General features: G+C 40.3%; 1 protein-coding gene across 2 annotated transcripts in view; it reads left to right on the forward strand.

Moving 5' to 3' along the window:
- Nucleotides 1-9304: 9304 nt before the first annotated feature.
- The window catches only part of LMO7 (LIM domain 7), a 96910-nt gene continuing 90745 nt past the window's right edge, over nt 9305-15469 (forward strand). For both annotated transcript variants that reach the window (XM_082859714.1, XM_082859713.1), the window contains exon 1: nt 9305-9431. The gene's annotated coding sequence lies outside the window, so the exon portion shown is untranslated. The remainder of the gene's footprint in view (nt 9432-15469) is intronic.

The following is a 15469-nucleotide window of genomic DNA, read 5'->3' on the forward strand; positions in this document are numbered from 1 at the left end:
ATGTTGCTGGTATGGCCCTCAGGTCACAGGCCTGAGCACAGCTTCACTCTTCTTTAGAATTAGTTAGGATTTTCATCTTATTCAGGAATTCTGTAATAAATCTCTTTATTAGTTTTGTCTTTATTTAAAGAACCCATTTTTGTGTATGACAGCTCTTGACCCTGTACACTCAGGAAATTTCTGCAGAGGTGGGTCTAACTGGTTTGATCTTAAGAGCAGACAGTTCCCCATCTGTTGTGGCATTAAGGTTTCGTGATTCAAAGTATTCCCTCTACATGTTGGAAGTCATTACACTTGAAATTTTATCATTAATGATACTTAAAGGGGCTTCCCTGGTGGCGCAGTGGTTGAGAGTCCGCCTGCCTATGCAGGGGACAGGGGTTTGTGCCCCGGTCCGGGAAGATCCCACATACCGCGGAGCGGCTGGGCCCGTGAGCCATGGCCGCTGAGCCTGTGCATCCGGAGCCTGTGCTCCTCAACGGGAGAGGCCAAAACAGTGAGAGGCCCACGTACCGCAAAAAAAGAAAAAAAAAAAAGATACTTAAATAACAAAAGGTCCTCTAAGTAAGAATAAAAGTGGCTTTGGGCAGGTGAGAGCCTAGGGAGGTGGAGTATACACTTTAATGAGGATTTAGACTTTGTGTAACAAAATGATTCAGCATGTAAGAGAAAATAGTTTGTTGAGAGTAATGCAATAACACATCATTGTATACATACGTGTCAATCCCGATATCCCAATTCATCACACCACCACCACCACCCCCTGCTGCTTTCCCCCCTTGGTGTCCATATGTTTGTTTCTTTATATCTGTGTCTCAATTTCTGCCCTGCAAACCAGTTCATCTGTACCATTTTTCTAGGTTCCACATATAAGCGTTAATATACGATATTTGTTTTTCTCTTTCTGATTTACTTCACTCTGTATGACAGTCTCTAGATCCATCCACGTCTCAACAAATGACCCAATTTCGTTCCTTTGTATGACTAATATTCCATTGTATATATGTACCACACCTTCTTTATCCATTCGTCTGTCAATGGGCATTTAGGTTGCTCCCATGACCTGGCTATTATAAATAGTGCTGCAATGAACATTGGGGTGCATGTGCCTTTTTGAATTATGCTTTTCTCTGGGTATATGCCCAGTAGTGGGATTGCTGGGTCATATGGTAATTCTATTTTTAGTTTTCTAAGGAACCTCCATACTGTTCTCCATAGTGGCTGTATCAATTTACATTCCCACCAACAGTGCAAGAGGGTTCCCTTTTCTCCGCACCCTCTCCAGCATTTGTTGTTTGTAGATTTTCTGATGATGCCCATTCTAACTGGTGTGAGGTGATACCTCATTGTAGTTTTGATTTGCATTTCTCTAATAATTAGTGATGTTGAGCAGCTTTTCACGTGCTTCTTGGCCATCTGTATGTCTTCTTTGGAGAAATGTCTATTTAGGTCTTCTGCCCATTTTTGGATTGGGTTGTTTGAATATTGAGCTGCATGAGCTTTTTATATATTTTGGAGAGTAATCCTTTGTCCGTTGATTCGTTAAGCAAATATTTTCTCCCATTCTGAGGGTTGTCTTTTCGTCTTGTTTATGGTTTCCTTTGCTGTGCAAAAGCTTTGAGGTTTCATTAGGTCCCATTTGTTTATTTTTGTTTTTATTTCCATTACTCTAGGAGGTGGATCAAAAAATATCTTGCTGTGATTTATGTCAAAGAGTGTTCTTCCTATGTTTGACTCTAAGAGTTTTATAGTGTCCGGTCTTACCTTACATATAGGTCACTAATCCATTTTGAATTTATTTTTGTGTATGGTGTTAGGGAGTGTTCTAATTTCATTCTTTTACATGTAGCTGTCCAGTTTTCTCAGCACCACTTATTGAAGAGACTGTCTTTTCTCCATTGTATATCCTTGCCTCCTTTGTCATAGATTAGCTGACCATAGGTGCATGGGTTTATCTCTTGGCTTTCCGTCCTGTTCCATTGATCTATATTTCTGTTTTAGTGCCAGTACCATATTGTCTTGATTACTGTAGCTTTGTAATATAGTCTGAAGTCAGCGAGTCTGATTGCTCCAGCTCCACTTTTTTCCCTCAAGACTGCTTTGGCTATTTGGGGTCTTTCGTGTCGCCATACAGATTTTAACATTTTTTGTTCTAGTTCTGTAAAAAATGCCATTGGTAATTTGATAGGGATTGCATTGAATCCGTAGATTGCTTTGGGTAGTATAGTCATTTTTACAATATTGATTCTTCCAATCCAAGAACATGGTTTATCTCTCCATCTGTTGGTACCATCTTTACTTTCTTTCATCAGTGTCTTATAGTTTTCTGCATACAGGTCTTTTGTCTCCCTAGATAAATTTACTCCTAGGTATTTTATTCTTTTTGTTGCAGTGGTAAATGGGAGTGTTTCCTTAATTTTTCTTTCAGATTTTTCATCATTAGTTTATAAGAATGCTAGAGATTTCTGTGAATTAATTTTGTATCCTGCAACTTTACCAAATTCATTGATTAGCTCTAGTAGTTTTCAGGTGGCATCTTTAGGATTCTCTATGTATAGTATCATGTCATCTGCAAACAGTGACAGTTTTACTTCTTTTCCAATTTGTATTCCTTTTAATTCTTTTTCTTCTCTGATTCCCGTGGCTAGGACTTCCAAAACTATGTTGAATAATAGTGGCGGGAATGGACATCATTGTCTTGTTCCTGATCTTAGAGGAAATGCTTTCAGTTTTTCACCATTAAAAATGATGTTTGCTGTGGGTTTGTCCTATATGGCCTTTATTATGTTGAGGTAAGTTCCCTCTATGCCCACTTTCTGGAGAGTTTTTATCATAAATGGGTGTTGAATTTTGTCAAAAGCTTTTTCTGCATCTATTGAGATGATCATATGGTTTTTCTTCTTCAGTTTGTCAATATGGTGTATCACATTGATTGGTTTGCATATATTGAAGAATCCTTGCATGCCTGGGTTAAATCCCACTTGATCATGATGTATGATCCTTTTAATGTGTTGTTGGATTCTGTATGCTAGTATTTTATTCAGGATTTTTGCATCTATATTCATCAGTGATATTGGTCTGTAATTTTCCTTTTTCGTAGTATCTTTGTCTGGTTTTGGTATCAGGGTGATGGTGGCCTCATAGAATGAGTTGGGGAGTGTTCCTTCCTCTGCAATTTTTTGGAAGAGTTTGAAAAGGATGGGTGTTAGGTCTTCTCTAAATGTTTGATAGAATTCACCTGTGAAGACATCTGGTCCTGGACTTTTGTTTGTTGGAAGATTTTCTTTATTTTTTTTAATTTTTATTTTTTTGTGGTACGTGGACCTCTCGCTGCTGTCGCCTCTCCCGCCACGGAGCATCCGGACGCTCAGGCTCAGTGGCCATGGCCCATGGGCCCAGCTGCTCCGCAGCATGCGGGATCCTCCCCAACCGGGGCACGAACCTGTGTCCCCTGCATCGGCAGGCGGACTCTCAACCACTGTGCCACCAGGGAAGCCCTGTTGGAAGATTTTTAATCACAGTTTCAGTTTCATTGCTTGTGATTGGTCTGTTCATACTTTCTATTTCTTCCTGGTTCAGTCTGGAAGGTTATACCTTTCTAAGAATATTTCCATTTCTTCCAGGTTGTCCATTTTATTGGCATAGAGTTGTTTGTAGTAGTCCCTTAGGATGCTTTGTATTTCTGCGGTGTCTGTTGTAACTTCTCCTTTTTCATTTTTATTTTTATTGATAATTTTATTGATTTGAGTCCTCTCCCTCTTTTTCTTGATGAGACTGGCTAATGATTTATCAATTTCGTTTATCTTCTCAAAGAACCAGCTGTTAGTTTTATTGATCTTTGCTATTGTTTTCTTTGTTTCTGTTTCATTTATTTCTGCTCTGATCTTTATGATTTCTTTCCTTCTGCTAACTTTGGGTTTTGTTTGTTCTTCTTTCTCTTGTTCCTTTAGGTGTAAATCTAGATCGTTTATTTGAGATTTTTCTTCTTTCTTGAGGTAGACTTTTATAGTTATAAACTTCCCTCTTACAACTGCTTTTGCTACATCCCATAGGTTTTGGGTTGCCGTGTTTTCATTGTCATTTGTCTCTAGGTATTTTTTGATTTCCTCTTTGATTTCTTCAGTGATCTCTTAGTTATTTAGTAATGTATTGTTTAGCCTCCATGTGTTTTTGTTTTTTACATTTTTTTCCCTGTCATTGATTTCTAATCTCATAGCATTGTGGTCAGAAAAGATGCTTGATATGATTTCAAGTTTCTTAAATTTACTGAGGCCTGATTTGTGACCCCAAATGTGATCTATCCTGGAGAATGTTCTGGGCACACTTGAGAAGAAAGTGTCATCTGCTGTTTTTGGATGGAATGTTCTATAAATATCAGTTAAATCTGTCTGGTCTATTGTGTCATTTAAAGCTTCTGTTTCCTTATTTATTTTCATTTTGGATGATCTGTCCATTGGTGTAAGTGAGGTGTTAAAGTCCCCTCCTATTATTGTGTTACTATCCATTTCCCCTTTTATATCTGTTAGCAGTTGCCTTATGTATTGAGGTGCTCCTATGTTGGGTGCATATATATTTATAATTGTTACATCTTCTTCTTGGATTGATCCTTGATCATTATGTAGTGTCCTTCCTTATCTCTTGTAACATTCTTTATTTTAAAGTCTATTTTATCTGATGTGAGTACTGCTACTGCAGCTTTCTTTTGATTTCCATTTGCATGGAATATCTTTTTCTATCCTCTCACTTTCAGTCTGTATGTGTCCCTAGGTCTGAAGTGGGTCTCTTGTAGACAGCATATATATGGGTCTTGTTTTTGTATCCATTCAGCCAGTCTGTACCTTTTGGTTGGAGCATTTAATCCATTCACTTTTAAGGTAATTATTGATATGTATGTTCCTATGACCATTTTCTTAATTGTTTTGGGTTTGTTTTTGTGGGCCCTATTTTTCTCTTGTGTTTCCGACTTAGAGAAGTTCCTTTAGCATATGTTGTAGAGCTGGTTTGGTGGTGCTGAATTGTCTTAGCTTTTGCTTGTCTGTAAAGCTTTTGATTTCTCCATCGCATCTGAATGAGATCCTTGCCGGGTAGAGTAATCTTGGCTGTAAGTTCTTCCCTTTCATCGCTTTAAGTATATCATGCCACTCCCTTCTGGCTTGTAGAGTTTCTGCTGAGAAATCAGCTGTTAACCTTATGGGAGTTCCCTTGTATGTTATTTTTCGTTTTTCCCTTGCTGCTTTCAATAATTTTTCTTTGTCTTTAATTTTTGCCAATTTGATTATTATGTGTCTCAGCGTGTTTCTCCTTGGGTTTATCCTGTATGGGGCTCTCTGTGCTTCCTGGACTTGGGTGGCTATTTCCTTTCCCATGTTAGGGAATTTTTTGACTATAATGTCTTCAAATATTTTGGCAGGTCCTTTCTCTCTCTCTTCTCCTTCTGGGACCCCTATAATGCAAATGTTGTTGAGTTTAATGTCGCAGAGGTCTCTTATGCTCTCTTCATTTCTTCTCATTCTTTTTTCTTTATTCTGTTCAGCAGCAGTGAGTTCCACCATTCTGTCTTCCAGGTCACTTATCCATTCTTCTGCCTCAGTTATTCTGCTATTGATTCCTTCTAGTGTAGTTTTCATTTCAGTTATTGTATTGTTCATCTCTGTTTGTTCTTTATTTCTTCTAGGTCTTTCTTAAACATTTCTTGCATCTTCTCGATCTTTGCCTTCATTCTTTTTCCAGGGTCCTGGATCATCTTCACTATCATTATTCTGAATTCTTATTCTGGAAGGTTGCCTATCTCCACTTAATTTAGTTGTTTTTCTGGGTTTTTTTCTTGTTCCTTCATCTGGTACATAGCCCTCTGCCTTTGCGTCTTGTCTATCTTTCTGTGAATGTGGTTTTTGTTCCACAGGCTGCAGGATTGTAGTTCTTCTTGCTTCTGCTGTCTGCCCTCTGGTGGATGAGGCTATCTAAGAGGCTTGTGCAAGTTTCCTGATTAGAGGGACTGGTGGTGGGTAGAGCTGGCTGTTGCTCTGGTGGGCAGAGCTCAGTAAAACTTTAATCCTCTTGACTGCTGATGGGTGGGTCTGGGTTCCCTCCCTGTTTGACGTGAGGTGACCCAGCACTGGAGCCTGCAGGCTTTTTGGTGGGACCCATGGCAGGCTCTGGGAGGGCTCAGGCCAATGAGTACCTTCCAGAACTTCTGCCACCAGTGTCCCCCTCCCCACAGTGAGCCACAGCCACCCCCTGCCTCTGCAGGAGACCCTCCAACACCAGCAGGTAGATCTGGTTCAGTCTCCCCTGGGTTCACTGCTGCTTCCCCTGGGTCCCGATGTGCACACTACTTTGTGTGTGCCCTCCAAGAGTGGAGTCTCTGTTTCCCGAAGTCCTGTCAGAGTCCTGCAATCAAATCCCGCTAGCCTTCAAAGTCTGATTCTCTAGGAATTCCTCCTCCCGTTGCCGGACCCCCAGGTTCAGAGGCCTGACGTGGGGCTCAGAACCTTCACTCCAGTGGGTGGACTTCTGTGGTGTAAGTGTTCTCCAGTTTGTGAGTCACCCACCTGGCAGTTATGGGATTTGATTTTATTGTGATTGTGCCCCTCGTACCATCTCATTGTGGCTTCTGCTTTGTCTTTGGATGTGGGGTATCTTTTTTGGTGAGTTCCAGCGTCTTCCTGTCCTTGATTGTTCAGCAGTTAGTTGTGATTCTGGTGTTCTCGCAAGAGGGAGTGAGAGCATGTCCTTCTACTCCGCCATCTTGGTTCAGGCTCTGTTCTTTGTTGTACAAGTATTGTAGCCAGCTTCTAAAGTGGTCCCAGTGATTCTCACGTGATAGTCACTCCCTTATACCTATAAATTGTACCTAATTAACTAGATGCTCTAGCTGAAATGATTTCCTGGTGGAGTGTTAATGTGCTTCCTGGCTTCCTCTTGATGATTATAGTAAAATGCGAAAGGTGAAGTGACAGGTAGAATAGTAAACACAAGGGGTCACAGGAATTGCTGGTTTGGGGAATTATCAGTCTCTTTATGTTAATAAATGATTAATTTTTTTCTGAAAAATATCAAGAGAATTGAGAAATGGGTTTTTGGCAGAGATCAAATTCAGAGCGCTTGCAGGAAAACAAGATGGTCTAACGATGAAGCTGAGGGTGTGGTTGTACAATTGCTTAAGATCTTAGAAAGATACAAAGTGGTACCTTGGAAATCTGTCTGGTCTAGCAATAGGGCTTCTAAGAAGCTTAAGGGTGGTGTCTCTCAGTCTTCTCAGCACATGAAGAGAAGGGCTTGTCTTGAAGGAATTTGTGGTTGTGGCTTTTGTCTAAGGGAGTGAAGTCCAATAAGATTCACAGAAGACATATGGTATTTTTGAGGGAATTGTATTTGCATAAACTTTGAGGGAATCATATTTGCAGAAACTTTGTAAACTTAGACTGAAAGGGAAAGAGGATTACAAAATAAAAAGACCTTTAGTCCTCCAAACTTCTTCAGCCAGGAACCAGACTGAGAAAGGTACACATCTGCAAACACAAGCTACTTTCCAAGGAAATGGAAAGATAATTTTTAAGGCGGAGCCAAGTGTCCGGAGAGTGAAGCAGAAAACCATGAAGGAGGTGTTCCCTGGCCTTGAATCCTAATGAAGGACCTGCCAACCTATGCTTTGCAGGACTTCAGAATTTCTGTGGATCAGTGACCTTTCCTTTCTGCACACATTGAACTGGAGTGTGTCTATTGGTTACCCTACACCTGTCCCGCCACTGTATGTTGGGTGTATGGGGCAGGTAACTTGTTGCTTCAGTTCACTGGCACTCAAGTTGAGAGAGCTATTCAAGGGCTGTTTCTAAGGCACCATACCTGAGGAGCCTACTGCTCCTCAGACTGAATGCCTTCCATTGAGCTGTTCAACTTTTGACTTAAGTTCCTTTAATCTTTGACCTCTGTTCAAAATGAATAAAATGAATCATGGATGGTGGCTTTCAGCTAGGTAGTTCGCGCTGCCTTTTACTGATAGTACGTACACTAGACTAACATCCTACCGCTACAAACAGGTTTTCTTTAAATGTCCCTGAGCTCCCTAACAGCATTGTTTTTCTCTGCCATACATTTGCTTCCCCTTTCCCTAAGTCCTCTCACGCACCAAGAACCCAAACTGTTGAATTTAGCCTCTTCACCTTACTTCATTTCCCTTTTGATCATTCCCTCCCACGTTGCCATCGCAGCCTGTCTTTTCTTCCTGTGGAGATGAGCTTCCCAGCATGGCAAAAGGGTAACTGCCTCTCTCCACGTGGCAGAGAGGACCCTCACGGCCACCTGTTAGGGAGTGAGGTGAGGTTTCAGGGGCCCTGAGCGGCTCACCCCTCAGATGTGGCGTTGCCAGCAGGTGTGAGGGGACCAGCCTGTGCTGGCATGTGAGGAGGCCATTCTCTTGCCTGAGAACCTAACAACGTGGAAGGTGAAGAGTCGCATGGCATCTGCACAAGCTCAAGCCCATAAAGGATTTTCTTTTTTGAAGTGGAGTAAAGATAGAAGCTCCAGCTAATTTTGCTCACCCGGTGTGTCTCTACTATTGTCAGTGTTGGTGCAGCTGTTGACGTGAATGAAGAGCCTTGGTTTGTGAATGGAGGATTTGGGTTTTGAAGTTAGATAGGAGGGCAACCTAGATTTTCACGTTGTGGAGGCCCTTCCTGAGGCAGGTGCAGGGCATGAGTAACGACCACACCTCAGCTCTGCGGCTCAGCCAATGATCACTGGGCTTCTCCTGGGTCCTACAGTGTGGTTTCCCTGTCTGTCAGGAGCCGGGTTAGCAACCAAACCCAGATTCCAGGTGTGGTATTCCACAGTCGTTCTGTAATTTGTAATCATAGAAACAGAATGTTCCTCCTCTTCTTTCTTCCCTGCCAACAGTTTCTGGGTGGGTGAATGTCAGTAGCTGGAGTTATTTTTAAAGAGGAGAGGTGAGGCTTGTCGTGCAAAGCTGGGAAGAGGGCGTTTGTTTGCAGAGCAGAGCTGACATCCAAGTGTAGATTACTGCTCAGTGGCCAGGCACTTGTCCTATAACAGGTAATGTTTAACGTGTCAGTCACAAAGATCACAGGAACAGCATATGCCTGGCATGAGAGAGCACTGCCGTTTATGCTCTGGAAAACTGAAAGGCTATACGTGCACATGTATTAATATTATTTTTTTTTACGTACATGAGTGGCTTGGTCTTGCTTCCTCCTTTTTTGCTGGCTGTAATTGGACTTTGAAGCTTGGAAGTTATATCATAAAAATTGGTAACCTTTGTCTGAGAGAGAGCTCGGCTAAGCAATCACTTTCCACTTCTTTTCACAGGATAATATAAACGTTTTTTTGAAAGCTTGTGAACAGATTGGATTGAAAGAAGCCCAGCTTTTCCATCCTGGGGATCTACAGGATTTATCAAATCGAGTCACTGTCAAGTAAGTTTCACTGGTTTGTTACATGTTTTTTTAAACTTAGGGCTTGTGGCTTAAGTGTAAATAATTTCTGAGAGCTCTGATTACAGGAAAATTGTCCCTCCGTCTTCCTCTGTTTGCATTCCAAAACAGACCATTTAAGAAATAGTTTAGGGATTGTGAGTGTGAAGCTGTCTGTAACTGAGACCATGGTATCTTATTATTTTAGATTCCTGTATTAGCCAAAATGGTGGTTTATATTTTAATGCTTGTCCAACATCATAGTGTTTGGTTGCTAATGGTGAGGATGCTCATTATATTTATAAAGAAAATGGAGAAGGTTATATTTTAGCTTACAGGGTAAAAATTATTTGAAATTAAGACATGATTGCTAACATAAAAATGAGAGTGGGACAGTGATAAAAGAGACTTAATATTTGGAAAGCAGCGGTGCTTGGGACCAACATGTACTGCTAATGACTTTTGTCAACTGGCTGATTTCTAAAAATGAACTGTTTTTCACTCTTTTAATAGTATGGATGAGAAAGTGAAAGTCTGGGGGGGTGTGTGAAAACATGTGCGCAGGTGTTTGTGTTGTGTTTTAGATGGAAAATGCTGTTTGTGTTTGAGTATATGGTTTCAGGAAATCTGGTTTTAAACTCTTGTAAGATTTTTCTCTTATAAATCTAAATTTGCTTTCAGTGAATCAGAATAACCTCATGTTACCAGCTCAGTGTGACAGGAAAATGATTTAATTTTGTAATAATGACTTCCTTCTTATCATGGCTCTTAAACATAATTAGCATTTTTCCTTTGGAAAAAAATAAACACCTTATTCTATCTATAGAAATAATAGAAATGAAAAAATCAGCTTTTACCAATTCAAAGACTAAGTTTGAAGAGTTAATATCTCTGTTGTAATAGCTTTAAAGTCATTAAAAAATGACTGTAAAATCTTAAATATGGTCAAGATTTTTTTCTAAAGAAGAATAACCCTGTCTATAAATATTTTTTATAGTAAACATTGTCTTTAGCCATATAACCTAAAAACCTGGGTAGGATTAATCTTTTAAAAGCAATGATATATTTTTAAATGAACAAGCCATTTCATATCTATATGCTTCTAGTTCTGTTGAACAAGCATTTCTAAACGACACAGCAGTGATACGTGCATAGCAGGGATGGATCTGTTAGCATTTCTGATTAATTGGAAGATTGTTGAGAGATGCTAAGTTTCATCACCAAAATGGCATGTTTACTTCTGCAGTATTCGAGGTCATGTTTAATTTCCATGAAAAATAACTATGGATGAATTTATTTTTCCTAATCAGCATTCTCTCATATGACCTATCTGATGGGCAAAGAAATTTTTAACTTTCAAAGTGTTTTTCTTCAGTTGTTGCTGTCTATTAAGAAGAAATGTCTTTTCCCCTTAAAATCATACTGTTTTGAAACTCTGTAGCCGATGTTCAAGGAGGCTATGAACTTAATAAAACATGTTTGTTGGCTTCTAATAACAAGAGTGCCCTGAGTGAAACTTGCCTGGAGCCTGTTTCATGAGACACTGGGTCTAAAGTGTTCAGGAAAAATCAGTATCTGGGCTCAGCCTTCAATGAAATTAAGTTAGTGACAAACCGAAACCAGGAGGTCACGTAGTTACAGCCGTAGTAGGAAGTATGCAGAACAACTTGTTTCAGTGGAAACCACAAGTCCATAAAAGCAAGATGTGTCCAAGCAGTCCTAGTGAGAACATCTGCATGAGGACCTTGACACTCTTAATTAAGAGCATCGCCCCGACAGCTCCGTCTTGTTGGACCAAAGAGCACAGGGGTCGATCGTGGAACTGCTGCAAAGGAAGTGGAGGGTGGAGAGTGAGAAAGCTGGCAGACAGCTTCTTTAAATGGTTGGCCAGAGCTCCTCTGCCCTGAGATAGCATTTTTTTAAAAAAAAATTTATTTATTTATTTATTTACTTTTGGCTGCGTTGGGTCTTCATTGCTGTGCACAGGCTTTCTTTAGTTGCGGCGAGTAGGGGCTACTCTTCGTTACGGTGCGCAGGCTTCTTATTGCGGTGGTTTATCTTGTTGCGGAGCACGGGCTGTAGAGCGTGGGCTTCAGTAGTTGTGGCACGTGGGCTTCAGTAGTTGTGGCACGTGGGCTTCAGTAGTTGTGGCACGCGGGCTTCAGTAGTTGTGGCACGTGGGCTTCTGTAGTTGTGGCTCGCGGGCTCTAGAGCGCAGGCTCAGTAGTTGTGGCGTAAGGGCTTAAGTTGCTCTGCGGCATGTGGGATCTTCCCGGACCAGGGCTCGAACCCGTGTCCCCTGCATTGGCAGGCAGATTCTTAACCACTGCGCCACAGGGAAGCCCTGAGATAGCATTTTTATAGAAGGAAGGGAAAATGTGAAGGAAAGCAAATAATTCCTTATGAAATAGTAATGCATTTCTCTTTAGTTTCAGTTCTTATGTAATGTGGAGGCTTCTGTAGGTCAAAGATCTTGTCCTATATTTATTGTAGATTAAAAGCCTTGGTGTTGGTTAGGCTGGTGGTTCTCAACTGGGGGCATTTGGCAACGTCTGGAGATACTTTTGGTTGTTATAGCTGGGATGGGGGTGCTACCGCCATCCTGGGGGTCAGGGGTGCTGCTAAGTACCCTTCAGTTCCAAAGGGTATTTAGTGGCCTCCGTAACAAAGAATTTCTGATCGCAGATATCAGTAGTGCTGAGGTTGAGAGGCCTTGACTTCAAATTTTTAGATTTCCACTCTGCCAGCAAGATAATTGTGTGGAAGGGAGGATACTGACATAAATTTTCAGCTGAAGTGTGACTTTTTACTTACTAATATAATAACATGTATTTCTGTGTTAGTATGTTCGTTTTACGGAAAGGCTCATTGTATTTGGAGCGTGCAGTAAGGTGTGAGTACTTGGACATTACCGTGCCCATCCATGTACATTAAAATTAGCAAAAGTAAAAAAAAAAAAGCTCAGGGGTCTTCCCTGGTGGCACAGTGGTTGAGAGTCCGCCTGCCAATGCAGGGGACATGGGTTTGTGCCCCGGTCCGGGAAGATCCCACATGCCGCGGAGCGACTGGGCCCGTGAGCCATGGCCACGGAGCCTGCGTGGCCGGAGCCTGTGCTCCGCAACGGGAGAGGCTACAACAGTGAGAGGCCTGCGTACCGAAAAAAAAAAAAATTAGCAGAAGTGTGGCAAACTATTTATTATTTTAAATGCTCTATCAAAATTCAACCCCTAAGATACTGCGTTAACAGTTCACAGACCTGTTGTTGGTCTTCCTGCACATGTAATCTAAGATACACATTTGCAGAACATACTGAGAGCAAAGAACTACATGTTGGCAAATGTGAGGTATTTCTTTTTGATAGTGGACGACAGTCCACTATCTATGTTATTAAAAGCATAGATGACACACAGAGCCTAGGAGAGTTGTGTGTGGTGAGAATGAGTGGCAAGAGCAGAAGCAATTAATATAAAGACCCACTGCTGTTGAATCACTTCACTAATCCAGACCCTAAGTACAAATCTTATTTTCCAGTAGTTTGAGATTTACCATTTACTTTGTAACAATTTTCGTTAGTCAAACAAGCTAGGGTACTCTTTATATTTCTGTAATTATACATATTAATTTTCTAACTGAATTATTTTATTTGAAGGAAGTAATAGTTTGAACTTTTCCAAATATGTTTGAATTATTCCACTTATTTTGGGACTACATATATGCAAAAGTCAGTTGATACTTTTAATTTTGACATTCCTGACTTTGATGGACAGGGTGTATCTTTACTCCTTTTCTTCCCAAAAGGGTAGTAAGCAAACTGCAGACTTAGGCTCCATGAATGGTAGATTGAGATTGAACCTATCCTAGTTGAGATGTTTTCTGAGGCCATGAAATTTAGCTTCTGCACCAATGATTAACTGCACCGTATTATTAACCATTTACCAAATATCCATACTGAGCTTAGAAACACACACAATCTGCAGAGAAGAGGGGGTGTGACTCCCACAGGGCCATCTCTGCACACTTTCTCTAAAAGGCCTGTGGGAGAGCAACCACAGCACACTGCAGAGCTCCTACAGCAAGTGTCATGGGCTTTGGTGGCATCTGGTCATCAAGAGGCACAGAACAATGACTCGTTGTGGAAAGCAACTCAACAGAGCAGCCCAGACGTCCCGTATTGGAAGATTGAAGTTGACAGAAAGGTAGAGTTGAACATTAAAGGTTTTAATTTTGTGTCTAGCATTTTGACTCAGACTAAGTCCTGCATTTAAACCATTGCTCTAAACCAAATTATACATTGAAATTTTTAAGCTGAGAATTTGAACAGATTATAAACATGTTTTCTGTTTCCACCCCCTTACCATTCCAATCCAGTTTTTCGCACTTCCTTAGATGCATTCTGTTCATAATACAATTATAGGATGGCGATGCTTTTGAACACAATATTTGTCATGCAAAGAAAAAGTATTTTTTAGTGTACACTTACTCTTTTGTTATTTACGATATTAATATTTTAGTTCTAAAACGTGACTTGAGATATTATTGACTGAGTTTTTTTAAAAGGTCTGTTTATCAAATGGAGGGTGGAGAAATCAAGAATCTGTTATTTTTACATGTACTAGTTACCAAAGGAACAGTAGTTGGAAGCGAAATTAATGTTCACGTATTTCCCTTGTGAAAATAACGGAGGCTCAAAATGATATTTTAAGGATTTAGCTGATCTCTAAAGCTTCAAAAGGTGCTTGATTTTGCAGCAATACTGTAAAGTCATGTCTTAGGAATTAAGTTCCCAGATGGCTCTCTTTTACAGTCTGCCAAATTTGACTTGAGATATGAATGTGTATGTGTATTTTTTTAAGGTTGTTATTCATGTAAGTAAAAATATACCTACTTTGAATTGGATAATTTTCAACTTTCTCTCATTTAAACCTGATTATACTACTTTTTTTTTCCAGATGTGTCTTTCAAATGAGTTTCTCAATGTCTTAATCTGTTTAAAAAAAACGAAAAGGAAAAAAGCAACCTTAATGATATCCAAACTTGGATCTGTAACTTGAGTATGGGGAGTTCCACCTGTCAATTCATGTTGCTATTTTAAAATGTTCCCTCCCTTCCTACCAAGTAATTAGAACAGAATAAAAGAGAAAGGAAGTTTACTGCATCACATATATCTCTATCCCATTCATTCTCTGGTGTTAGGTAGTTACTGAAAGGGGGACATTAATTCTTTTGGGTTGCCCAAGTCCTGTTTAAGGCCAGCAGCAAAAATATATGGTCACATTTTTCAAATGATCTTTAATGGCAAAGTTTGAATTTCTAAGAGTCTGCTCAACTGCAGAGAAGGTGGTGGGATATGAGCTGCAGGGACAAACTGTAGAATAACTAGCAGTTTTACCTGGCATTTATTTCTCTCCATTTCTAGTTCTTAATTTATTTCTTCGATAGATCGACACTTTCTGGATGCCAAGTCTCCTTCCTCAGCTCCCCACTCCCTCAAATCCAAAGAGCCATGGGGTCTGATTTTGTCTTGGTTTGCTGGGTGAGACTTCATGTTATAGACTTTTATGGCCAGGATCTTTATCCACAGAAGTAACCCATCCTAAATTCATTGCTCCAAAGAATCTCACTTGGTGGCTCATTTGATTAGCAGTTGTCATGAATCAGTTCATGGGAAGGTGGTAGAATTTGCTTCGCCTATCAGATAGCATTTGTTTTATAACGTGGTCCTTCAAAGGGTTAAACCAAAGAGATACTTTTGTTGAAGAGATTCTTTTTTCACCTAATTATCTGTAGGGCTGCCTATGTTGAATTAATCAAACTTTTACAGTTACATGCACTGTAATATCTGTAGTCCTGTCAGTCATTTTTGAAAATGAGAGCTTCACGGGTCACTGGAGATGTTAAGCATTGTTTTTCCCTGAATTTCATGCTATATTCTGGTCTGATTTAACTGATTGTTTGAGTGAAGGGTGTACATGGGAGGTGCGTGTGCTTACATCTGTTTCTGGAGCTACAGAGTAGAAAGTGGCAGTTAATCCAGCTATGGG

The sequence above is a fragment of the Leucopleurus acutus genome, assembly GCF_964270905.1.
Source record: "Leucopleurus acutus genome assembly, chromosome: 18".
Classification (NCBI taxonomy): domain Eukaryota; kingdom Metazoa; phylum Chordata; class Mammalia; order Artiodactyla; family Delphinidae; genus Leucopleurus; species Leucopleurus acutus.